The sequence below is a fragment of the Syngnathus leptorhynchus genome, chromosome 20 (assembly GCF_054491065.1).
Source record: "Syngnathus leptorhynchus isolate UIUO chromosome 20, UIUO_Slep, whole genome shotgun sequence".
NCBI lineage: Eukaryota > Metazoa > Chordata > Actinopteri > Syngnathiformes > Syngnathidae > Syngnathus > Syngnathus leptorhynchus.
The window spans coordinates 4,910,808-4,936,513 of NC_141214.1; the positions used below are offsets into that span (position 1 = coordinate 4,910,808).

Sequence of the window (25,706 nt, forward strand, 5' to 3'; positions counted from 1 at the left end):
GGTGGCTCTGCTACGAGGCTAATGTATGATTGATCGTTTGAATAAGCGACACTCGGCTGCCCGCGACTTTTCTGTCTCTTGTCTACATGTTTAATGGGCCGGTCCAACGGGACGAGTGAGGGGGGGTGGGATCTTTCAGGAATAAGCCCCCGCATGTCGTAATGTCACATGACAGCAACGGCTATTCATTCCACGGCTGCGTTAATGTGCTACATCGGCATAAATTTCAAAACACATTTGGCCGTGAGTGAGAGCGATGCATTTGACATTGGATGCAAATGAATCAAACGACCCACTTATCACATCACCTCGCTTCCACTTCTGACCCCAAATCATAACTTTCCGACCATCGGCATCCATCGGCCGTATTTTTCACGTGTTCCTTCGAATCTCCCATCCCAGTGCAAGTCTTTTAAATTAACACTAAGTGCTGTCTGGAAATGACTGAAGTCCTTCATGAACATCATCTATTGAGTCTTATCAACTCGCCTTGTCATTTAATCCCTCTTTAAGAGCATAATGACTGATTCCAAAGGATTACATGTGCAAAGTATACATGAGTTACTCTCTGCATTTATGCTTCACTCCAGGGCACTTATGTAACGCTGCAAGGGAAGGCGCTTCACCCCGACTGAGGAAACAAGGTGGGAGGGGGGGGAGAGGAAGGGAAATGATGAGTGGAATCTCAATGAAGCATCCTCGGTGACTGACTGGAGTAATGTTATGCGAACACCACCATTCTCTCTCGAGGTGGTCCATTAATCCAAAGTAATGTATTTGAATACCCGTGTTTGGCAAGGATGGAATCTTCCGGCCTTATGAGGCATTTTTGGATGATATTCTAACTTATCCTTCATGCTATACAAAACACTCGCGACGTAATTAATCACTCATAAAATCCAAACACTAAGCTCACCTCCCTTCGTTGACTATTTAGTTTTCTGGACTTGTATCGGAGTCAATAAAGGTTTTTCGAATGGCAACGGATTGACAACGACTTTCCTGTTCGACTCGATTGGGCTCTTCAGGGGCCAAGCGGCGACACCCTCCTGGATTAAACGTTAGTACTTCAAGAGTAGATTTATGAGGCTCCATTAGCTCTTTATTACTGTAAGTAACAATGAATTATTGTTTGTAATCAGGACATTGGGTTGCTGAGAAGAGTATTAGGTTCACCTCGTACATCATCGGACAAAGCAGGAGGGACGATGAAGTATGGCGACGATAGTAGTTACAAACCTTTTGTTTGTAATTGTTTAAACCCCGAGAGAATGGGATCATGTAAATTGGTGTGTTTACTGGCACACAAGTGCTTAGAAATGCTTAAGTCGGCAGTTTATGTCGGAATTACCATTTGGTTAATGAATGAACAGTCGTGGTGGTCAATGGGAAAAATCAAAAGCAGGACTTCAAACGCACGACAAAACATTCGGCAGGCGGGCCGGGAAACTGACAGTTCCCTCCCACCAGGCTGACAAGATAGGCAATGCACATAAATAGCATTTACTGTTGCGTGCTTCCTTTTTTTTGTCTATCTGCGTCTGATCTTGACATTTTGTATTCAACAAAGCCCAAATGTCCTCTCAGCTATGCTGTGTTGTGTTATGGGACACTTTTCAATTCCATTTCACAACCGCATCACTGGCCAATCCATCACTTTTCGGAGGAATAACAATGATATTTACTACGCACAATAAAAAGTGCAATTCCCCATGCCAGACGGTCTCTGAGGGACGCTCGCTGGCTCGCAAGTTGTATGAAGGCTGGTAAAACTACACTTCCCAAGGGGGCAGAGCTTCATTGCCGCTGCTCCTTGCGGGGGTAATAAACTTGCATTGATCCAGTGACAGGTCTGATTAAAATCAATCTGGAGCTAGTGTCCCGGTGTGGTGGATGGGGGAGGGCGGGGGGATCTAATACACAAGGTGGGGGTGTTGCGATACAAAGCATCTGAAATATGGAATGCCCTTGGGATAGTTCCACCCACATTTGATAAATATAAAGCATGCCGTGTTCTCTCAATGTCAGTTTGGGAATGTCTGACAACTATATTTTTTTTTAGTTTTGGTGTAGTGCTAATATGGGTTAGGTCAATGTAGGAACTGCTAATAAACATTTTCAAGTGGGAATTAAATTTTTGTGACTGTTCAAAAATATTTTCCTCCTAATTTTATTAATTTGTCCATATGCAAGTAAAAAAAAAAAAAATAATCATATTTGTGTGACACAGTGGCAAATTGCCTCGCCGTAGCTAACTGTGGAATCTAATCCATGCAAATTGTGAGATTCTTCATTTTGTTTCTCTCCATAATTAAAAAGCAGAACGTTTCTAAATCTACAAGCGCGGGTTCATTACACCATGATTGTACCAAGATATTGATCGGGAATTCCAGCTGTGGGAACAGATTCCTTCCATCCCTTTGCATAAACCAAATATCAATATCAGTCACTGTCTGATGTAACAAAAATGAAAACAAATGCACCAAACAGAAATAAAACCTTACATGGTTTAAGTTAACTATAAAGATTATTTTTCAATTTGGATCCTTTGACCCCGTTTAGCCTCTTATGCTCACTACTTCGTAATGCTATGCATCATTAATTAAAATATACAAAATGCTCCGGACGATGACATCATCATGTTTAAGCACATGTTGCGAAACAGTTATCTTCGTGTAGTTGCGTGTTTTCTCTTGACAAGCTCTTGTATTTTCATCTCGTGTGATGAATAACAGGATTACAATGCTGACCCGAGGCGTTTTCTGCGTTCATGTGCATTTGTGTTAACACATGTGTTTGTCAACCACTGTACCGTGGCACACTAGTGTGCCGTGAGTGATCGTCAGGTGTGCCGTGGAAAATTGTCTAATTTCACCTAATTGGTCTAAAAATATTTTTTAAAACAAATTAACCAGGATATCAGATGTGTTCATCCAAACATGCACAGGTTTCACACTGAGTAAAATATAGTGAGATTTACATTTTGTACATGCAACTTTTCATATTGTAACAGTAAAATCTTTCCCAAATATTATTGCACTTTAAGTGTACTTTTTATTTGAAAGAAAAAATATAAAAGATGATCAAATGCATTTTTGAGTTGATACCTATTCTAGAACGATGATATTGTTAATATAGGTGGCTACGTCTTAACAGGTTTCTGTTGGTGCGCCTCGAGATTTTTTCCCAATGAAAAGGTCTGCCATGAATGGAAAAAAGGTTGACAAACACTGCTCTATATAATATAGAGCCAGTACTCGGCAAAATGGCACTGCTGTTCTTTGTGGACGAAGGATGCAGAAAAAGCATAGAAAAATCTACGGACAGCTATGAAACCAAAACAAAGCTCAAACATTCTGAATTCACAATAGCGTCGCGACCCTGAGCACCAAGCCTGCCTTGGACGGATATTTAATGAAGATGACTCTCGCTGGCCCGCTGTCAAAATCACGTCGTTTCTTTGACACCTCTTACAGTGCACGTCAATCAAGACAAACAAGAAAATGCCAGGAGGGCCTATCAGCAGCCACTTACCTGGACTTCGTGCAGGGACGAAAAAAAAAAAACTATTGCAAAGATGTATGTAGTGTAGTTTATACACACACACACACATTGTTGCTGATACTTTTAAAGCGCTAATGGGGCAAACTGCTATCAAAGTGGATCAGCGGGGCCACAGAATGATCGAAGAGACCCCCCTTCATTCCCCTACTGACATTTTGTTCAAGGAAAACCCAATATCCATGTCATCTTGATTTTGGCCTTCATGAGTCCGCAGTCGATCAATGCGCCCTTATTTTGCTATCGAATGGAGCAAATGACTCAAGTTGTTGCTGGCAAACAAATCCGAAATAAAAGATGTTACACGGGCTGATTTGTCAGTCAATATTGATGCAATTAGTTTTAGTTTCAAGTTTCAAAAATGGGATTGGATTTAGAAATTAATTAATTAATTCAATTAAAAAAGAACTAGATATGTAGCTAGGCAACATGTGTGATGTCATTTCCTGCTCCGAATGTGATAATAGTGGCTTTTTTTATTTATTTATTTTTTAACATAGACTGTTGCGGCATCAGTCCTAATCAGGATTTTGTGTTTGAAACTGAAAATGTTGCCCCCTGCTCTGACACAATAGTTACACTGATGTATTGAATTGGAAATTACCTTCCCATTACACTCAATTTGTCAACGACATTGTTCAAAGCATCCATCATCCTCCGCCTGTCTTGTCCTTTTTTTTTTTTCCTCCATAACACTGTCTTCCTTTTCTCCCGCTCTTCTTCGCTATGCGGCTTGGCTATTAGAAACACTTTCCCCCGTTTTCGAATCAAATTCTCCAGTCAATATCATTACAGTAAAGTGGGCTTGATTTTTTTATTTTTTATTTTTTTCCTCAGTACTTTACAGCACAAACATGCCGTTTTGATCCAAATGCATACGGCTTTTGTCGCTCATAACATTCGCTACTGTTTTCAAAGGAGAGTGAATATGCACACAAACATATGTAAGATATAAAAACATAGTGTCAATATTTAGAACAGCTTTGACTGGCAAACACAGAGAGTGGCTTTTTCTTTTTTTTTTTGTCTCCTTTTAGTTGTTTACCAGCACGCACGGACTGTTTTGAGCGGCCATTTGTTCACCATTCCATCTCAACCTCTCATTTTCCATGTCATTAATTTTGATTAAATTAGTCTCACAGGGAATCATTAGAAGTTATCCGCCTAGAGTTTCTGTGTGTCGAAAACAGGTCCCATTTTTATCAGGAGAACGTTCACATCCCATTTTGTGTGTTTGCGACACTAATTGATACCCCGGCATGGAAATTGATTTTTCTTCAAGTCCGCATACAAATCCCGCCTTATACTTTTTTCATCCTCGTAATGGTCGTGGGTGAGCCGGCTTCGGTTCCAGTTGACTTTAGGCAAGAGAATGATTGGCAGTCAATCGGCGAGAACATCTTTCCACCCTCACGCTCATACCTTTTCACATCTCAGTCAGTTCAATTAACCTTACATGCATGGAAATGTGAGAGGGAGCCACAGTAACTGGAAAAAAAAGACGACATGCGGGAATCGCAAGACACGACTGGCGAAGGCAATGTCGGCTGAATAATGACATGATTTATGACACTGAAATTTTCAGCTTCCAAGATAGCGAGATGATGGAATCCATAAGGAAAATCCAAAGAAGACAGATTGTGTGTGGCAAAAGTGGGCGTGGCTTATTGACAGTTGGGAGTCAATAAATTTTGCTGTGGTTTTTTCGCCCTTTTAAATATTCTGATGTCGTTCGTCATTGAACAAAAGAGGCAAAACTGCTATTTGGACTTGATTTACGATGAGCGTTTCCCGTTAATCACTTGTATCAACTCAAGTGATTAAAATTGGAGAGTCGGCACTAAAGTCAGGTTCAATCGGCCATAATGCCAATGGCAGTGACTTTTTTGTCCCGTTAATTGGTGATCAATGGTATGACTCAGCGCTTTTATCATTGTACACCTGCAGTGAAACGGGTTATTGCCTTATACTGCAGCTACGCTATTGAACTTTGTCCCTCTTGGCTTCCCTTAGCAATTACCAAAGACTTTAATGAGCTTAAAAGAATTTTAACCTTCAGTTTTAGCTTTTTGTGTCATTCCATTCATTTTATCATTTTTGTTGTTTGGGCTGATCCGTTTAGTCTGATTTTGTATTTTGTTTAGTGGCTCTGGTAATTTCACCAACAGATGCACATAAATGGTTTTTTTTTTCCCCCGTCTTATTATAGTTTATTCTTTATCCCATGCTTGATTCCTCCACCAAATTTGGTAAAAACAAATTGCAATAGTTGTTTTCGAATGCTCCAAACCAGATGGGCTTGACAGATGGAAAAACAAATAAGCCAAAAGCGGAAAAGACGTATATTCTCTTCCACCAAGGCCAACTCTGTGTTCTATGTTTACACATCCGACACATAGTATCCACTTTGGAAAGCATGGTAAAATATGTCGAGTATTTCTTTCACCGTACTGACCCTCCGTCATGGTTCAACAACTCTCATTTGACGTTTCGATTCAACGGTATTGAAATGTGTTTATTTTGATCCGCTTCTAAGAAAACCCGCTCCATTCATTCTGTTTATTCTCTTGTGGCGCATATATAAAGGCGGCATAGTGAAAAGCGAGATTCTGATTGACTGTCTGACAAAGTGGCTTGCTGCATAATTATATCGTGAATAATAGATGCTCATTCGTAGACTCGTGCAGAAATACCGGCCCGGCCAATTGAGCCTCTTCATCAGGCCAGCAAAGCTCGTAAAGCGTACCTTAGTTATCGCCAAGCATCTCCCACATTCACAGATTGCACATATTTCAGAGTTGGAAATGCACCGGTGCCATGTGCTGCAAACAATAGCTGTTCCGATTATTTCGGAGTGAGTGTTACAACCGTGCCAACTGATGTGTGTCAATCAGCCCACGAGCATAAAACTCCTTCTCTGTCGAGGCGGCCCTAATTGCTGCAGCTCGCGGTGTCAGCCGGAGTTTGACGAGCGGCTCCGATTTGATTAGCCAGCGCCACAAGCCGCGGCTCGACCGATTTGCAGCAGTCTCGTTGTTCCTTCGACGGGCCCTCGAGCTTCTTTGTTCGGTCGTATTCTTGTCACGAGTTGTCCTCGGATTGTTTAGCATGTTCTCGATCAAGACGGATTCACAGGTCGGCTTTTATCTTTAGAATTTCTTGATATATATCGTATTTTCCGGACTATAAGGCGCACCTAAAAACCTAAAATTTTCTCAAAAGCCGATGGTGCGCCTTATAGTCCGGTGCGCCTTATAGTCCGAAAAATACGGTAACTTGATTGAATATTTCAAGATAATTACTCAGCAAGAAGCTTCAAAATGTGTTTGTTTGCCCCTCCCAACTGTGGTTGCGTTCGAGGTTTATGTATCATCTGCTGGTCCAACACAAACACATCAGCTTGCACAAAAAGCTTTCCATGCAATCAGAAATGTCCTTATTCTCACAGTTCCACCCTATTTTACTGCAATCGGTTGCTGCATAGCAATTTTTAGAGAGCCCAAGTGAGAAAGAAGCTTGTTGCTGCCACTTTGAAGAGAATGAATTGGCTCGTCACGTCTGTGTATTTCTTCCTTTTCAAAAGTTTTTTTTTTTTTTTCCTTTGATGGGCAAGAAGTGACTCCAAGGGTTTGTTTATCCTGGCGTGTTTGGCAACTCATGGGTGACTAAATGCCAGATGTGAGCGTAATTAGGACTGCAGACAGACTTGATTACTCACAATTACTTGTTTCTCCGTGTGCCTCCACTTGCTGCTTTGTGAAAATAAAAGAATCAGTGTGGAGCTTTAGTGTGAGGGGCATGTATTTTATTTAGTCGCTTAAACGTGGTTATACATCAAACTGGGGCAGTGTGAGGATGAGAGCGTTAGTGGGACAAATTAAATTGAAAGACAATTAAAATATAAAGGCTGTTGTTGCATACCGAATGCGCCTAATCTGCATGAGGCCCACACGGCACATTAGTAATAATTTGGGTGATGAGAAGACAGAAAAAGGCAACATTTTTGCATAATGGATATTTGGATTTGTAGCTGGAGGCTACAATCCCCCCCCCCCCTAACTCTAACCCCCAAAAAAAAACAATTCAGATGAAATCACACTGGGTCAGAACATTGTGATAAATCCTGAACTTTTTTTTTTTAATACGAAACTTGCTCACACCAGAAGGTATTTCAAAGAAAGTACCCACAGAGATAAGGCATTAGAAATCCAGTTGCCATGGTTACATTGCAAAATAATTAACTTTTCCTTATAATTTGCATAATATTTTGAAAATGGACTAAATTATTCAGATTCTTGATACACACGCATTATGCAAGGGGGAGTTTAGGGGCAATATGTTTAATCAATTTGAAGGCGTCATGATCTCGTGTGCATGCACACGCACATGCGGTCGAGATTATTCACATCGGCCAAAAAAAATTGACACAGTAGGTGGAAGTGTGCAAAAGAATAATTTATCTGTGCTGTTTGTAAAATTCAGTCACAAAATCAAAATTTTTGCCAAATTAATGTTTATCAATAATTATTAACTTCATTATAATAAAAGGTTAAATTACAATATTGCTGGAGGTGATCACACAAGACCAATGCGATAAAAAAAAATGAATATTAAGTGTAAGCCTAAAAGTTTATTTTGTATTTTTGCCATGGCAGAGTCCTGCTAAATATACTTGCCTCCACGAAATGTGCTAAACTATAGCAAAACTGATAATTAGCATAATTGGGGGATCAGCCAGATGCAAATTGCCTGGAGAAAATTTCAATGTTGTCACTTCATGATTTTTAGACTGACATCTCCCTCGCTCTCGTGTGACAGTTCAACCTACAGCTCAGCGTGTATAAATAGACTTTCAAAAGAGTCAGGAACCATATTTACTCTCACGACAAAACATGTTTTCTCTCACGGGGATGCCGCTGAGTTCAAGTTTTTTCTGGGTGCGTGTGCATTTTTATATTTTTTTCATTCCTTTGAGGGAACCTTTGCCTTCTGGGTGCTTTATCAGAAATGGGACTTTGTGTACTTGGATTCAAAGCTGGCAGACTTGGTGCAGGGTAATATTTGGACCTGAGAGGTGAAAAGGTGACCCGTTCCATGTAAATGTACCGCTTGGGTAGATTGCGGAAGTAAGACAAGGTAGTGCACTTGGTAAACAAGAAAGAACTCACAAAGTGTTTTCTTTTTATTCCCTCAGCTAGTCAAAAGCTCTACAAATGAGTCTAAGTGGAGATACGGCAAAGTGTGTGGGCTCTGATTAAGTGTGTGTGTGTGTGTGTGTGTGTGTGTGTGTGTGTGTGTGTGTGTGTGTGTGTGTGTGTGTGTGTGTTTGTTTGTGTGTTTGTGCATGCCTTTCCAAGAACAGGAGATTATTGTAGCTTTTTTGAAACCTCCATTTTTATTTATTTTTAGAAAATTAATTTGAATCTTCGGTTCATTGTATGAATGCTATTTCTAAAAAAATTAGTGGAAATAAAATGGCAAAAAAAGAAATTTCCAAGAATGAAGTGCTCAGAAATTAGCTGGTCTCTCCTTTGATCATTGGAATCCATTAATGTGCAGATGGATTCAAAAATCACTGCCTTCCATACCAAGTAATGAGTAATTCAAGTTATTTCAGCACCACGGAGAGCTCGGACACGGTTTGTGATGTTTGTGCTATGAAACGCCGCAGGTCTAACCACAGTACAGAATCCATTTGTAATGAGCCAGAGAACAGTGTCATTTATTCAGTGCTGCAGGCAGGCACCGTCAGGTACATGTAGAAAAAAGGAGGATCTTTAAGCAGGACTAGCTTTTGGCGTTGCAATATGATGACGTCATGATATAAGTACAGGTTTGAAGGAATGACTTTATTCATCATCAGAGTTAGCGTATATTTGTATCTCGTCGGCATGGCGAGGAAGGAGGTGTCAGATGTGCCATTCTCCTCCTCCGCATAACCAATCCGGGAAGTCACTTTCCCTCCTCCTTCTCTTTCCGCTGCGTCTTTTGAGATTGTTTTTGCATCTCCACGTGGGCCTTTTGATGTCGGCGAGAGCAAAAAAAATGTGACCCGGTGATTAGAACGTATGTCACCGTGGAGAGGAATCGGAAACGACGACGCGGGGATGTTTGAATGGAAAGCGAAGCTTTCATCAGAGGTCGATGCTTCCGATTATGACGCAAAGTCTTTGAAAAGTGCATTCAGGCAGCCTTTTTTTTTTTTCCAAGGAAGGTTGAGGGCTGTCATATGTCATCAAAAAGTGGCAAAAGAGCCAATTTTGTGTTCATTAAATAAAATTGAGTACTTTGCAAAAAAGGAGCAAAACAAGGACAGGCTATTAAAATTAAATTAAATGAATGACAATTTTCTCTTTGACTCATTTTTAATGATTTATTGCAAAACAGTCGGCTGTTGCTGCGAGTAACGATACTTTGATACATCTGTTTTGAAATATACTCCCTATAGGTTTTGATATGAATTATTGGGATGATCATGCTCGATTTGCATGTCGTTGATGAACACATTCATTGAAATTCACTCGAGTGACTCCTATGCAAATGCAATCAGAAACACAAAGAGCCCGACTCCTTTCCATCAATCTCCTTGACTGACACGCCAAGTTGTCGTGTTGTGCGCGGCACCTCTGTCCCGCTATTTACCTCTTCCTATAAATCCCATTGTGGCTTTTTTTTTTATTATCAAGCCATTAGACTTTCAAAATTTGACTCAAGTCCCATCTGATTTCAAATGTAAGTTACAGCGTTGGCATTAGGATGAAGTTAATCAAAACCTTCCTCGTGCTATTCGATACCCGAGCACTCCAAAAAAATAAAAAATAGTTGACATCGCTCTCATCGAGCCCCTTGATTCCAATTTTAGTATTTGACCCGTTTTGTATGCCAACCCATGGACAAGCATGCTAAGGGGATACCCCATGAGAGGAAATAAAAGTCATGGCAAATTAAGTCTTGCTGGGTGGAAATCGAGCCGGAAAAGGTCAGACTGGAACAAAAGAATTTGCGACCAGTGCGGTTATCGAAAGGCGACGTGAATTTGCGAATGGCAACATTTTTTTTTATGTTCTTATAGAAATATACTGCACTGATGATTTCATTCTATTTATTTTCATACTACCAGCATTATTGTTGTTGTTAAACATAGAATTGTAACCATGTCTACAAGTACTGACAGTTGTAAAAGGAGGTTACTTTATCGGAAAAATACATGTTGACCCGTACAAAGAATTTCTCGCCTCGGCTTACCAAAATAAACGCACACACACACACACGCACTCGCTTACACCTATTGTGATTGCTGTCTTGGTCTCCCCACTAATTGGCAATTAAAGTGCAACCGCAAAGCAATCAGGGCAAGGCTCGGACAGATGTGAAGCGAAGAAAAGGAAGCTTGTTTATGATTTTTTTTTCCCCGGCGTTAACTTTCCGGACACTAGAGGTGAGCTTGAACTTGAATCTACAAACATTCACACAAACAGAATAATTACAGACATAAAAACTTCTGATGATATATTTAAAGTCATTGTGAATAACGGCCTCGTAAATACATCCAAATTATATTGTAGAGTTGGAGCCGTATAGGATAAATAAATTCTTTAAATTGTTAGTTCAAAGTTAGTTTGAACTTTTGTTTTATTCTGGAACAAAGCAACATGCCCATCCCTTAATTTCTTTTTTTTTCTGCTTTGTCCTTCTTTGTTATCTTGTCCACTCTTACATTGGATGCAACAAACCATGATCAAACTTGAGCTACAAATAATCAAGCTATCCCCGAAGGGTGGGTCCCCCATTCAATGTTATTTTCCTTTTTCCGGACACTGGTGGCGACACTCGCTTGTTATTAACAACACATGTTGAAGGCTAGTGGGGGGGAAAAACAACAACCTCCGGCAAAATAAATGCAAAGTACGCTGTCAAACCAAAACGGGGTTGTTGGGTTATTGGAATGGCTGATAAGGTTCAGTTGAGGATGTGAGGATAGGCTTGTTCATTTAATAGAAGCTGATGAGGCCAAAACGAGTTCATGCACTGATGAACAGCTAAGAGTGGCCGATTAAATACGGATGGCAGAAGAGTAACAATCAGTGAAGAAAATGGTGGCGAGCTGGCTTGATTGGGGAGGTCACGAAGAATCAGCAGTTGGGCTAATGCTTTCTATATATGAATATATGACAAATGCTACGCTTAAGCATTTTTGGAAACACTCTTCCGCTACAACCCTCGGCATGTCCTTTCTTTGTCATTTCCGATATTAAGCTGAGAAATCGTGAAACGGGACAAAATCATTGGTTAGGCTACCTTTGCTACAGTCTTTTACTTAACTTGACATTATCTAAAGGGCAAAAGAAAATGAGGAGGCGGCAGTCGACTGTAATCTCACAGCCTTCTTCCTCACTTTCATTGCCGGTGAGGCTTTGTTCTGCAAGTACTTGGTGAGAAAAAGAAAAAATAGAAATACAAGTTGAGGCAAGTTACTTTTGAGTCAAGTGAGATGTGACATGAAATTAATAAAAAAAAATGTGGTTTGTGGAGATAGAGCACTTTAGCGGGAGGTAAGAGGATGGACAAATCCTCATTTGCTTGCCGTCTTTTTCATGTCTTTTGCGAGAATGTGTAATTTGCGTGTGTAGGATTGTGCCTTTTGAGCGTGTCACCTTCATAGAGTTTAAATCCAGCTTTGTCGGATGATGACGCGCGGTGGTAGGGAGGTGATTCTCGGCAAAGCCGTACACACGCAAAGTGACTTCTGGATATTTTTACTGGTGAATTAAATCTCAAGCTTTGTTGCATCAATCTTTTTTTTTCTTTTGTGCGTATTTGCAGTGCACAGACACATGCTGCCCTTTACGTCCACTCATTAAAGTCATCTACCACCCGCTGATCAGGGAGATGAGACCTTAAACCTCGGCCCTCCGTGAAGGGGGGGGGTGGCGCGGGAACAATCAGCCTCCCACGTCGTTCTCATCTATCATACCTGAGCGGCACACAGAGACCGTGGCACCCCAGTGCCGTGTGAGCCATATTTATCTGTGCTAAGGGGAATTGTCCACTTTTACTTAGTGTCTAAATATTATAATATCTAATATATATATATATATATATATATATATATATATATATACATATATATATATATATATATATATATATACAGATAGATAGATATATATATATAGATATATATATATAGATATTTATATAGATATTTATATAGATATATAAATAAATAATATAAAAAAATCTATATAAATATAGTTTAAATATTCTATATATAAAAATATATATAAATAAATGAAAATATAATGTATTAAAAATAAAATATATTTTTATCCATTTATATATATTATATTTATATATATATATATACATATATATGGATAAAAAAAAATAAAAAAAATAAAAAAAAAATATATATATATATATATATATATATATATATATCAACAATCGTGAAAAAAAAACACCTCAAGTCTTAATTAAGCACACATCAGTGCATATTGAATATTTCATCCTAAATACAGATTACATATTCACTTCCTGTTTACCTGGCACCTTAATCATACCATTTGCATAAGTAATTCTACTTTATTGTATCCACCTCGCGTGCATCCATATTTTCATCCAAGTTAAAGTGACTGAAGTGCTCGCCGCTTCTCTACTTCATATTGATCCACTAATTGTGCCACTTTGGTGTAAACACAAATCTGCCGTGGTGTTAAAAACAAACAAACGCACGGACTCTTAATTACCAGCACCCTCCAAAAATAACAAGCAGGGCTCACCGGTGACAGAAGAATCAGTTCAAAGTTACAATTGTCAATTCAGATGGGATGTTTTCGAGCGAAACATTTCCGTTGATTGAATTCAATCCAGATAAGCGTCTTCAATAAAGGCCACCCGAGTTACACTCACATGCTCCAAATATGGTCGTATATGGATATAAAAGAAAGTCTTGTTTCCATGGCAACCTTACTGGACAAGTATGTGGCTTTAAGTCAGAAGTCTCCAAATGTTTCTGTTTTCATTTTTATAGGCACATATGTTCCGGCTATGCTTGGTGTCAGATTCATGTCATGTGACTTTCTAGCCGCCGATTAAAAATGTTTACTTGCCCCTTATTGGTTCCCAAAGTCATCCTGTTATATTATTACATTAGAAGCTGTATTACTTTAATGGATTCAATTTCATGATTACACAGATTAATATTAGATTACCTTGCAAGCGCTGGAGGACTAGTTGTTGTCATTTGGGATCTATAATGCATACATTTTCCACACATCGTGTTTAGGTTTGAACTCCACGGCTCGTTGCTGTGGTAGCAAAACATGATTCTCGCATGCCATTAAAATGACACTCCAGCATCTTTGGTCCAATGGGATTAAATTTATTTCTAGAAATGACTATGAGCGCAAATGTGTGAATATCTGAAATGAGAATGAAACCGCGGCTTGGGGGTTAATCAATTTACTTGATTGTTTATTATCCACAAAACAGAGCGTTGGCCGCTGTGAGGAATGCTTATGAAGTGCTTTGTGGTGTCTAATCAAATTCTAATTATTTTAATCAAACCTAGTTTAATTTCACGAGCCCCGATTGCACTGGTTGTCAAAATTCCGAGCACCTGTAGGAGTCCCGTCGAAGGGATACTTCCGCTTGGATGGAAACGTGATGTTGAAGAGAACAGAGGGTCGCTGATTGAAAAAAGGTGTATACCCTACAAAGATGAGAATGCCTCTTGTACAAACAAACATGGACACACAAACACACACACAGCAGCAGCTAAGTGCTCAGCAGAGTAGTAGAGTGTAAGCAGGTGTCCTTTGGGAGCGAGTGTACCATTAGCAGATCATTTCCCTCCCTGCTCCAGCAGGCTCTCCTCTATCATACCTCTGCTGTCAGCACTGCCTCCAAGGATTATGGAGAAACAGAGAAAGAGGAGGGAGTAAGCAAAAAAAAAAAAAAAAAGACAAGCAAGCAGGGCAATCTGGGTGGGGGAAGAAAGTGCAAAATTGAAACTTGATTGGTCCTTCTGCCCACAAAATTGTGATTTTAACACCATGGCCTTTTTCCACAAACGCTTGGGTAATCATTAAGACACCAAAACATGTATTTTGTTTGGGCACCCTTTCCAAAAGATCAGGTTGAGAGAAAATGCACAAAAAGATAAGATACAGTTTAGAGTGAAGATCAAATAGTAGTCCACATCTGAGCAGCTGGTCATTCTGACTGAAAAGTCTTTCTGAGAGTCGGTTGACGTGTCAGTCTGTGACGCTTTCCTTGATCCCTGACCCCCTGAGGGATGCTCTACCTGGAGGCAGAGTGGCGGCTCGACTAGACTAGACTCGAAAAAAAAAACCTGACAGTCATCATGTGTCACCAAAGACAGGGTTAGACAGCTGGAGGTGGATAAAAAAAGCTTTTAAAAAAAGCTTTAACCGTCACTTAATAAACTATTATGGAAATCTGTTGTTTATATAGAAAAATCAACATGATAGGACATGGGTGTCAAACATAAGGCTCGAGGACCAGCTGCGGCCCATCACATCATTTTACGTGGCCCGCGAAGACAAATCGACTTCATGTGTCAATAATAAAATTGTAAATTGTCTTCACTTTCAAAAACCACAGATATTGCTACCATTTTTTTTACCATTCATTCAATATGTGATTTTTTTTTTTAACCCAGCTTCAAATCATCAGTTTGTTGGGTAGCCTATACTGTACATAATATAAGGTGTTGACAGTCATAGTGTGGCCCTTGGTGCCGGAATAACTGCCATGAATACCGTGACCCCCGTAATCAATTTTGATCATTAGAAGAAAAGACTTTCCGTCGCAAGTCCAAATTGTAGCCCAGTGCTCAGTTTACAACAAAGCCCGTGTCACAACTTCATTGATATGATTTAATGATTTGTGGCTTGTCAAACACAAACGCCGCTGTAACCGCCAACTATTGATGAGCCAACCGGCAGTGAAGGCAAACAAAGATAAGAGGCAGAGAATTTGTTGTCTGGACTCAGCTGCAAATAAATCACATCAAAGTGAAAGCAATCCATTTTTCATCTGAGTGATGTTTTGTAAATGGACCAAAGGAATATTTCTTTATTTTGGCTTCCGTGTTCAAAAAAAGGAAATAACTATTCCAGACCATAAATCCAAATTATTCCAAAGAGCAATACAATAATTAATGACGATGGTGCAATGAAATTGAAATGTCATTAAGATCTGAGTGTCGGTTTCCAACGGCAACTGTGCGCAATACGCCAATGAAAGAGCTGTCTGTCACCTTTTTGAAAACAGGTGCTATTCTGGGAATTCAGGGAATTTTCCCTCGCAACTCAGAAGTGAGCCTAAGGCCTTGCTCAGAGCCGCCGTTAACTATTGCATCCTGGCACTGAAATTGCAGCATCATTAAAAATAACAGTCAAATAATTATATCGCAGGGGAACTTTGTGTACTTTCATATACTTATAGCCTTCTGTAACTCTGTTACAGTAGTTCAGCTTTTTTTTTTTTGTTCAGGTTGGAATGCCATGTCAGGTCGCCATGACTTGGAGTGACCTGACAGAGCAGCTGTCCGTTCGGAGGATGCAGAAATAAAAAGCCTCGCCCCGGATCAGTGAAGCGTCAGACACAGTCGCAAGGGCTTTTTGGATCTCCCAGGCAGAGCTTGACTATCTGTCACTCACTCCGTGAACACGCAAACCAAATGGGTAAAAACAAAAAAAAATTTTGCGAGCAGAACATGGATGGATGCATTTTTTGTTAAAAAAAATAAAATAAAATCGGTTCTAGCTCGACCTGGGAGGATACAAAATATTTTTTTTGTCTGTTATGTTAGTCCAGTTTGTGGAGTCCACTTCTTGAACTTGTCAACCAATGTTATCGAGTACTAAAAAAAAGCGATTCAAGGATGCTGTAGCAATAACGGAGATTAACAGCTTTGTGTATTACAAGCTTCTCTGCAGGTTGCTATTTAAATGTCAACTTGTTGTTGTTTTAAACCTAGCACTTTTCTTTCTTGGATGTCTTCAGGTTGACCCTAGATGCAACAAACAACTTTTCTTGGCTCTAATTATGAGATTGTAGCCAATCATAGCTCAGCGTTTAAATAAAAGCTGTGAGTCTCTTTAAAAGCATTTTTAACATTTCCACCTATACTTTGTTTTGAACCTGCTTTGGTAGAAAATGAGTCATTGTTCTTTTTGTTGTTGTTGTTGTTGTTGTTTCAGAATTCTAGTCTGTTGTTTTCAAACTACAGGCTCCCCCCATTTTTCTCTTTTCCACTCTTCCCTTGGCTGCCACTGTCATAGCGTTGATATGATTTTTTGGACTTGATAGGAAGACCCTGGGCAATCTCTTACACATCATCCTCTGGCTCATACATCAAGCGGCCCCTTGCTTTGTGGTTTCAAGCTATTCTTTCAGCAAATTCGAGGTTGCGGGAAACCAAACAGACCTCAGAAAAGTCTTTTGCTGTATCCCCCCACCCACCCCCCTCTCCCATTGTTGTCATCTTTGCAACGGACATAAAATGGAGACACGTTGATTGTTGAGTTGCAAAAGGTTGCCAAGGTTGGTAATCAGCTAACGAAAGTTGCAAATGTTTTGAGTGTTTGGCTGTGATTAGAAGGTGTGGGATGGAAAATAGCAGAGGGACATTGTGACTAACAAGCAGTGGCACGCTTAATCAAGGCTTTGCACACTCGGCGGTGGCAGTAAAAGGTCACCTATGATTGATTCCAATGACGGGATTTAACAAGGTAATTCTTTAAATGGCTTTCAAATATCAATGTCCAAAAAAATCCAAGCATAGAGCTCAATTTTGTGTTAAACCAAAAAGATAAATCATGGTTTTGATGTAATGTGTATTTTTTTTTTTTTGTTTGTCAAATTCAGCATTTGATTATCCCACCATTGTCAGCGGCTTGAATATTTAAAAATAGTTTATTTACTCCGATTGGACTAATTACCTTGTTTTCGAAAGCCGTGTTTGTATCAAAGTACAACAGCGCTAATGAAGCGAAGGAAAACTCACTGTAGCGGCTGATGTTGCCATGCTCACCAAGAGCAATTAGCTTGTGATTGCCTTGAACATGTCCAACCCCTTTTAAGCATTGAAAGCTCAGCTCACATCCGTGTGGTCGAACTTCATGTCACCACCTTTCGCTGAATTGGAGTGTGTCAAAATGGGACTCGTTTAATTTTCGTGTCCGTGGTTGCGCAATTATATGTCAAGACTTTGAGTGGAGACCAAACTTGACCTTGGAATTAGACACCATCTGAGTAAAATCTCCTTTGTTAATCACGGTTATTTATTTGGCTACTTGGGTTTCTGAACAAGAGGTTAAGGAAATGTCAAGGGTTTTAGAGCCCTCTTTCATGCCAGGTAGCTGTCTTCTACCCTCCCTTTGGTCCCAAATGAAGTGCTCATTATGGCTTTCATCTGCAATCATCAATCTATTTATTACTTTCATTTTTACTCCAAATATGCAACGCAATGGCTACATGGCGAGCTATCTACGTCCGTCAGTAGAGCTTTCTCAGGTCAGATTTCTTTCATCTCAAGAGTTTTCTCTTGTTCCTCCCAACCATCCCCCCAAGCTGGGGATGTCTGCTCAGATGAAAGAGGCAGACAGAGATCAGTTCAAGCGGTGGATATCACAGCGGGCGAACGTCATGTGGGGCATAGCTGGATGCCTGTGAGTTAATAGTTTCCCCGGCGCTCATCTATTTGTTCAAGGAATTAGTCAAATGTTATCATTTGGGGTTTGTCCCTACGTTCAGATATGGAAGCACCTGGGAGCTTGTGAGACTCAAGTGAGGCCAATTGAAGCGAAAGAAAGTTGTCTTAAGGGCTGAGAGTCCATCGGGGTTGGGGGGGGGGACGTGAGAGATAAATTAGAGTAAGACAAAGTCATCTGGTCTCAATCAGGCTGGTAAACAGTTGAGTGTGATACCGTCTTCTAAATTGAACTCTAATAGGAATCACTTGAGTGCAGCAGTCAGGAGAGTAGCCTAATGGAAAGAGGATTGCTTTTTTTTTCCTACCAGCTGAGGCCCGTGGTGTTGTCATTTTTTTTTGGGGGGGGGGGGGCTACCAAATTAACAATCTACATGTCTGCATTCCTTCTGCTGTGCTCGGTTGGGAAAAGGGGAAACCCATACAAATTGAATCATGAGGTGAGGGGAGACCTAGAAATAATATAGCCAAATGTACAAAATGATGTTGAGGAATTTTTGGAAGCGTTGATCAGATCAGCGCTCATCTATTTCTCGTGTTGGACTATTCATCCTCTCACTCCATTGCAGCCATACATCTTGAAACATTTAATTAGCTGGACAGGTAATAAATTGCGTGTCTTATTTTGGTCCGAGCAGGTTCATCAATTTATCAATGGGGGATTTCACAGCAGCACTGCCGATTGCATCGCCAAATGTAACGATTACATGGGTTGTTTACAAAGAGTTAGTGAACATGGACTAAAATAAATACTAACCTTACTTGAAAGCCATTCTAGACTGGATTTAATGTTTGTGATCTCCTAAGTGAAGGACACCTGCATGCATGTGTCAATTCTGAATACTAATTTAAAATTTTGTACAAAAAAAATGATGACCGTTTGCTGATCATGTGTGCTAAGCCTCCTGATTCTTTGATGAAGGGCCATTACATTCTCATTAGTTCAGCTTCAACGCTCGGCGTGTGGAGCACAGCTGCCCTTGATCCCCGAACACGGGCACAATCGGTCCCTAAGGGCCGTCTCCATTTCCCTAAATATGGCTCCCTTGTCATCGCTGACTTTCATTTGCATTCAGCCCATCGACACTCTGTGGGCTTATTTCTCACCTGCGCATGATATTTGCAATCATGCCACAAATGAATAATGAGGTTTGAAATAGAACAGATTATTCTTATGCAAAAAAAAAAAAAAAATCTTCATTCTCTGCTCAGCCATGCCACACAATAATAGTACGAATGCACCGCATGGTTCACAAATTGTCATTGAAATGATGTTGCAAGAAACTTTTTCATAAAAGAAATTTGAATCAACCCGGAATACATTTATATATTGAAGAAGTTTTTTTTTATCTTAATGAAATCTTTCACCACAACTGATCTCTCTGACATAAAATTATGAGTCAGCGTCGAAATGCAGCCTGATCTCCGACGCTTGTAAATTTGGCGTCTGTATCTTTCCGATTAAAAAAAAAAAAGGTGATGAAATAGAAACGCTCCATATGATAATGTTTGTAGAGGTTGGCAGGTGAGCTAATCTTCTCCTAATTGTGCTAATTAAAGTGGGCGCCAATGGCACGGCGAGGGAGAACATTAATAAAAACGGGGGGCGGGAACAGATGTTGCGCTTTGATGAGCGCCAAGGTGAGCCCATCATGTGGCGGCAACGATCAACAGGAGAGCTAGATCGGCTAAAATAGGAGTTAGAAGTTTTAAAAAGATTAACTTGCAGCCTGTTGATGTTTTCATAAGAATTTGCATACACATTGATAGTCTCCAGCAGCTCAAGAATATTCCAATTAATCTGACCTCAATAATCAACAATGTGCACATTTAAAATGAATTAATTCAATTTGAACAATTTGAATTTTAATCGGCACGAGAATTGTTTGCAATGGGCCGCGAGTATTTCACGTGACCTTTAATTACATGTGCTTCTATCTCTTCACCCTTCTCCATCCCATCACTTATCCGGAGGCTCCGCAATTAGCAAGTGCGCCTCAAACAGAGCTACCACCCCTGGCGAAAGGGAGGCCCAGTGAACCAGCCACAGGACGTTACCCGGAGATTTCATTAAACCTCCATTTAAGGTCCCGTGAGCCTCAGGAGACATGAGGATGGAGGGTTGAATTTGTGGAAGTGAGAGAGAGAGGAGTCATTTGGATTCTGAAAAATAAGGAAGGGGTGGGAATTTGTTTCCTTGGCGACCACAGGTGTGCGTGCAGGCGGTGTGTGGGCAGACATGAACACAGATGCTACAAGTACTGTGTGTGTGTGTGTGTGTGTGTGTGTGTGTGTGTGTGTGTGTGTGTGTGTGTGTGTGTGTGTGTGTGTGTGTGTGTGTGTGTGTGTGTGTGTGTGTGTGTGTGTGTGTGTGTGTGTGTGTGTGTGTGTGTGTGTGTGTGTGTGTTAGCAACAGTGCACTGATCTAATTCAACTGCGATTTTTTTCTTAAATCTCCCACAACACGTGTCCTCTTTTTTTTAACTTTACTGTAGTAGGAAATAAATTATCATTGCATGTCGTTTCCCCCTCTAAATACTTTACATGGATCACTGCTAGCTAAGCTTATACACACAAACATGCATTTTTTTTTTTTTTTTTTTAAGTGAAGTGGGTACTCGGAGGCCCCGCCATACTGGTCACTAAGCTACCGCTAGCTGCCTAGTGCATTATTTGAGTAGGTCAGTGATTTAGCATTCAAAGCAACGGTTTGACCCCGGGGGCTTTTACATATTTTATTGCATTTGAATTTAATATTCACGCATTGTAAAACAGCATATCCGTGTCAGATATTATTTATAGGACATTATTATTTCCATTATTCTTGGAATCATTTAAAATGACTTTGCAATTCACTATTTTAAAGCTGTTTCTGTCTCCCGAAGGGAATTCTTCGTTCTATGTCCATGCAAGAGGCTGATTCCCTTGAAAATCATCTCATTCACTCCGTGTAACTTAAACTGCTCAAAACGGGGTGACACGAGCAGCGGACAGATAGCCGAGCAGTCAGCCATCAATAATAGAGAGCTCCATCCGGTTCGCCATGAAAAATACATGAGGATGAACCACAGGCTGCGCAGGTATGCGTTTCCTGAGGAAAGATGCAAACCTTTCATTCACATTATTACATGTCGCAAAAAAAATCATCAGACCCGACCTTAGGCATTGATTTATATTTGGGCTGGAATTTTATGTGCAACTTGTATTTTGAAAGTTGAATGGAATTAGCTGCAGGATAAGTCATATATACTGAGATGCTGAACTGAAGACTCAGCTCCTCCCTCTTCTCAGTACGGCAGTAATATATATAGTCATAGTAAGAAAAAAAATTGGGACCAGTTCACTTGCATCTCAATGCATCATTGTAAATGATAAAAATGTTTCTTTTTGTATTTTCAATCGTGAGAAAATATGACAATTGTAATGCCTCATAAATGACAACAAAGTAACATCAAGAAGTCATAGCTAACATGAAACATTTCAACTGTCACTCTATGTATGTGATGTTTCAAAAGACTTTAAATATATGACTGCGTTCTTCTGATCTTGGATGAAAGCAAAGTGAGCAACAACAACAACAAAAAAAAGCTGCATTGGGAGTTTAAAAGCCAGAGACGGAATGAGTGAAAAAGAGAAAACAGTCTGTAACAGACATGCCACTAATGATGCCACGTTCAGCATTGCGGCTTTACAGAGAGAAAAAAATAATAATAAAACAATGCACACAGAAAAACAAAGCACTGAAGTTCAAAACAATTTAATTGCAAGTTGCGGATGCTACAAGTGCGTAGGAGCTGAGGTTTACTCGTTCGTATGATCCGCCCTGAGCTCACTAGTGCTTGTTTGTTTTGGATTCATCTTGACATATTCTAGTTCATCTTGAATAACACATTTTCTTGCTTTCGTCCTGCTTTTTTTACTTCCCTGTGAAAAAAAAAAATGAAAATTTCATTTGACACACTTATGAATTATATTCAGGGTCACGTTTCATCTCTGTTGGAACCAAATTGTCAGACAAATCAGATTATACAATAGATGATTGGATTGTAAAATAATCCAGTAAAATTATTTCCCAGATTATTTGAAGTTTGGATGGCGAGAAGATGCCGATGACAAATACTTGTTATTGTGTGATTCAGCTTTTACGACTACTGGTCTAATTGTAATAAAAATAAAATAAAATAAATTAAATTAAATTGCACTAAACCAAACAGGAACCACCATATTTTTTTTTTTTTTGCTTTTTATCTATTAAATTTCTCTCATCTCATAGAAAAGCGCCCACACCTGAAGGAAAATGCACAAAACAGGAATAGCGATTTGACTAAAGAATGGTTTACGCACTGGCAAGAAAATGATTACAGTGAGACAAGGGCAGGGAGATACTCACAATATGGAAAAAGCGCCTCACTTTTCAAAGAGATAAGCAAGAATGAATAAAATATGTATTTTTTTAGAACAGATCAAATACAGTTAGTGTTATACAAGACAAGAGTGTGTTCTATAAAAGTACACCTTACACCACACAGCAGAAACAGAGAATACGAATGAGTCGCTAATCCGCAAAGAAAAAAAATGAAACAACAACAACCATTCTGATAAGATTTATCTCCTCTGAGGATAAGAAGCTTTGGTGAAACTTTAAACCGGTACAAAATCAATTTGAACAGGTTGTAACATTCCAAATCTTTTCATTCCAAGCAAGGACAAAACCTTGTGGGATGAGCCAACCTTTTTAATTAGTGCAATTATTTCACATTTTAGACTAGGGGTGTCAAAAAGTACTTTGGTGGATTTTAAAAAAATGTATGTCGCTTTTACGTCCCCCCCCAAAAAATGTGAAAAGCTAGAGGGAGCTCCAAGGGATGTCCATTAATGATAATAATAAATGAAAATAATAATGCAGGCTAACGTGAACCTTGAGTAACAAGCCCAGAATGTTCTTCAACGCTCCTCTAATCACAACAAAGGTCAAATTTAATTGAGTCCCCGCTTGAAAACAATTTGATTGGTTTGTTGTTAGCTCTTAATCAGCCCGGTACGGCTGCATCCTGTCGTCAATAAGAACTCATTTTTTTCATGTTCAAGTTGCATTTACACTGGACCATTGCTGGGAGTGTGAACTCAACCATACTGAGAAGGCAAAGCAAAGTCCTGAGAGAGCAAGCAGCTAAAAGTCATCATCGCAGAGACACAACACACTCCGACACATTTGCACATGCAAATTTGGTGCGTTATGCGTGTACACGAGTTCAAGCGGAACTATCAAACGACACACGCACATGCTATTAAAAAAAACGACGCGAAGAAATGTACTTTAGAACCAAATTGGATTAAGGACATCATGTAATGTCGTCCACGCGTGAGGGGAGCATTCCCTTGGAATTTTGCACTAAAGGGAGAGCAGCTTTTGAAAAATGAGCTGCCTGCATTTTGGTTTGGAGACAATTCACATTCCGCATGGATGAAAGAGCACGGGGAGGAGAAGAAGGCTTCACATCCAGAGAGATGATCCTGATCATGATCAGAGGCCATGCTTCGATACATGCGGATAGCCTCACAATATTAAAGGCGCTGATGCATAGGACCCCTCTGACTCTATTCTTTTTCTTCATTCCCCTTCTCTTTCATTCACATTTTTATTTGAAATGACTTTGCGGCGCCATTTGTATTTTCTCCATATTTTTGACATTTGGTCATATTGTAAATATTTGATGCATGCTATTTGTGTGTGAGGCAGAAAGAAAGGATCAGCGGCAAGGCCATTAGGCTTTTCAATGACACACTGCACTGTGGATAACATTGAGTAGGGCCTTGAAATACAAGATTACTTTGTTCCGTTCACCGTATTTTTTGTGTTTATAAGCCACAAATCAAACTTTATTCAACTTTGTTTGGACATCCTTACAGAAAAGTGTAACCTTGTATCTCAAATCGTCTTCCCCCATTGAAAGGAATAGAAATGGAATTAATCGGTTCCACATTGTCTGCTCAAATACAGAATTAAGTATAAAGCATGAGCTAAATTGTCTTCCTCGTTTTTCTCCTTTGGCCTTGCACTTGTATGGTTTCTATATATAAAAAGAAAAGTACTAAATTCATTGATTAAAGACACACACACAGAGATGTCAATTTTTGGACAAAATCGGATAACGCCACATTTAATGATTCCTCATGGCGCACCAGCCTTTCATGTAACTCATTGTTTCAATACACTGAACAAATATTAAAGTACATCTACTGAAGTGACACTCCTACACGTACTTGAAGACATTGTATTTATCCTGATTATAATCCCCCACGGGCGGAAATCCAATTCACTCATATTTCCCCCTTGAGGAAAATGTAAGTCTAAGTAGAATTTTCTCTTGAGGGATTATTAAAATATTATATAGTTGTGTCATCTGGTGAGAAGTCGTTTGCAGCTTTGCATTGTTTTTGCATTGGAAAGCCCACATGGCAAGAGTATGCAAAAAAGTAAATACCTGTGGGTGATGGAGCAATTACATATTCCGAATCGGTTTGATCCTATTTACGCTTTTTAACATACTTCTTCAGTCAGTGTAAGAAATATAAACATTATTAGGAAGTGTTAAATCCTAATCCTGTTTTTATTGGGTTGCAGGAATCAACGTGTTGTAATCTTGTTTTTAGTTAAAGTTGTTGGCAAATGGTTTGGGTGTGTAGTTGCAAATAAGATTTGATGTAGAAAAAAAAATTGTTAGTCTTCACAGTTCTTAATATCAGTTAACCACTAAAGTCATTTTCATTTCAAATCTTTCAAAGCCCCCTCGCAGCATGCGCTTTAATTTAATACTCAGCGCATGTTATCCAATTGAACAACGATTCACATTTAGAGAGACACTCAAAAATTGGGCAGGGGGGGTTATCAGTTGCTTGTTTATTTTATGAAGCGGGATTTTCATCTCATTGCCGAGACCTTCGCTCCGCTCGTAAAAGCATCGGTATGCAACTTTAAACTCCGTTGAGGTGTGGATTGCCCTTCCTCACTTATTTAAAAAAAAAAAAAAAATCCCTATTATATGTCTATGCCGGCTCTCCTCTATAGTTTTGGTTAACCTTGTTTAAACCCGCCAATCCATCCTCATGCTACTTTGAGATATTACGGACAATTAAATACTCTAGCATGACCTCAAATTGCCCTTATTTATTGATCAGGGACAAACTGACTCTTATTGATTTCCTGTCTTTTAATTGGGCTAAGTGGGTCCTCTCCGTGGTAATTCCTCGTTTGACCACAAATGGCATCCGTCGCAGGCTTAATTAAGCAGCTAATTGAGGGAAATTCGATTGATCCCTCTGCGCCCGGTGTTTTTGAGTGTTTCAGTTCTGTCTGGATGTCATATTGCAGTCCGTCATTTATGATATAAAGACTCAAATT

General features: G+C 39.7%; 1 protein-coding gene across 2 annotated transcripts in view; it reads left to right on the forward strand.

Moving 5' to 3' along the window:
- The window catches only part of col9a2 (procollagen, type IX, alpha 2), a 162,435-nt gene extending 145,968 nt beyond the window's left edge, over nt 1-16,467 (forward strand). For both annotated transcript variants that reach the window (XM_085940013.1, XM_085940011.1), the window contains one exon: nt 16,084-16,467. The gene's annotated coding sequence lies outside the window, so the exon portion shown is untranslated. The remainder of the gene's footprint in view (nt 1-16,083) is intronic.
- Nucleotides 16,468-25,706: the final 9,239 nt, after the last annotated feature.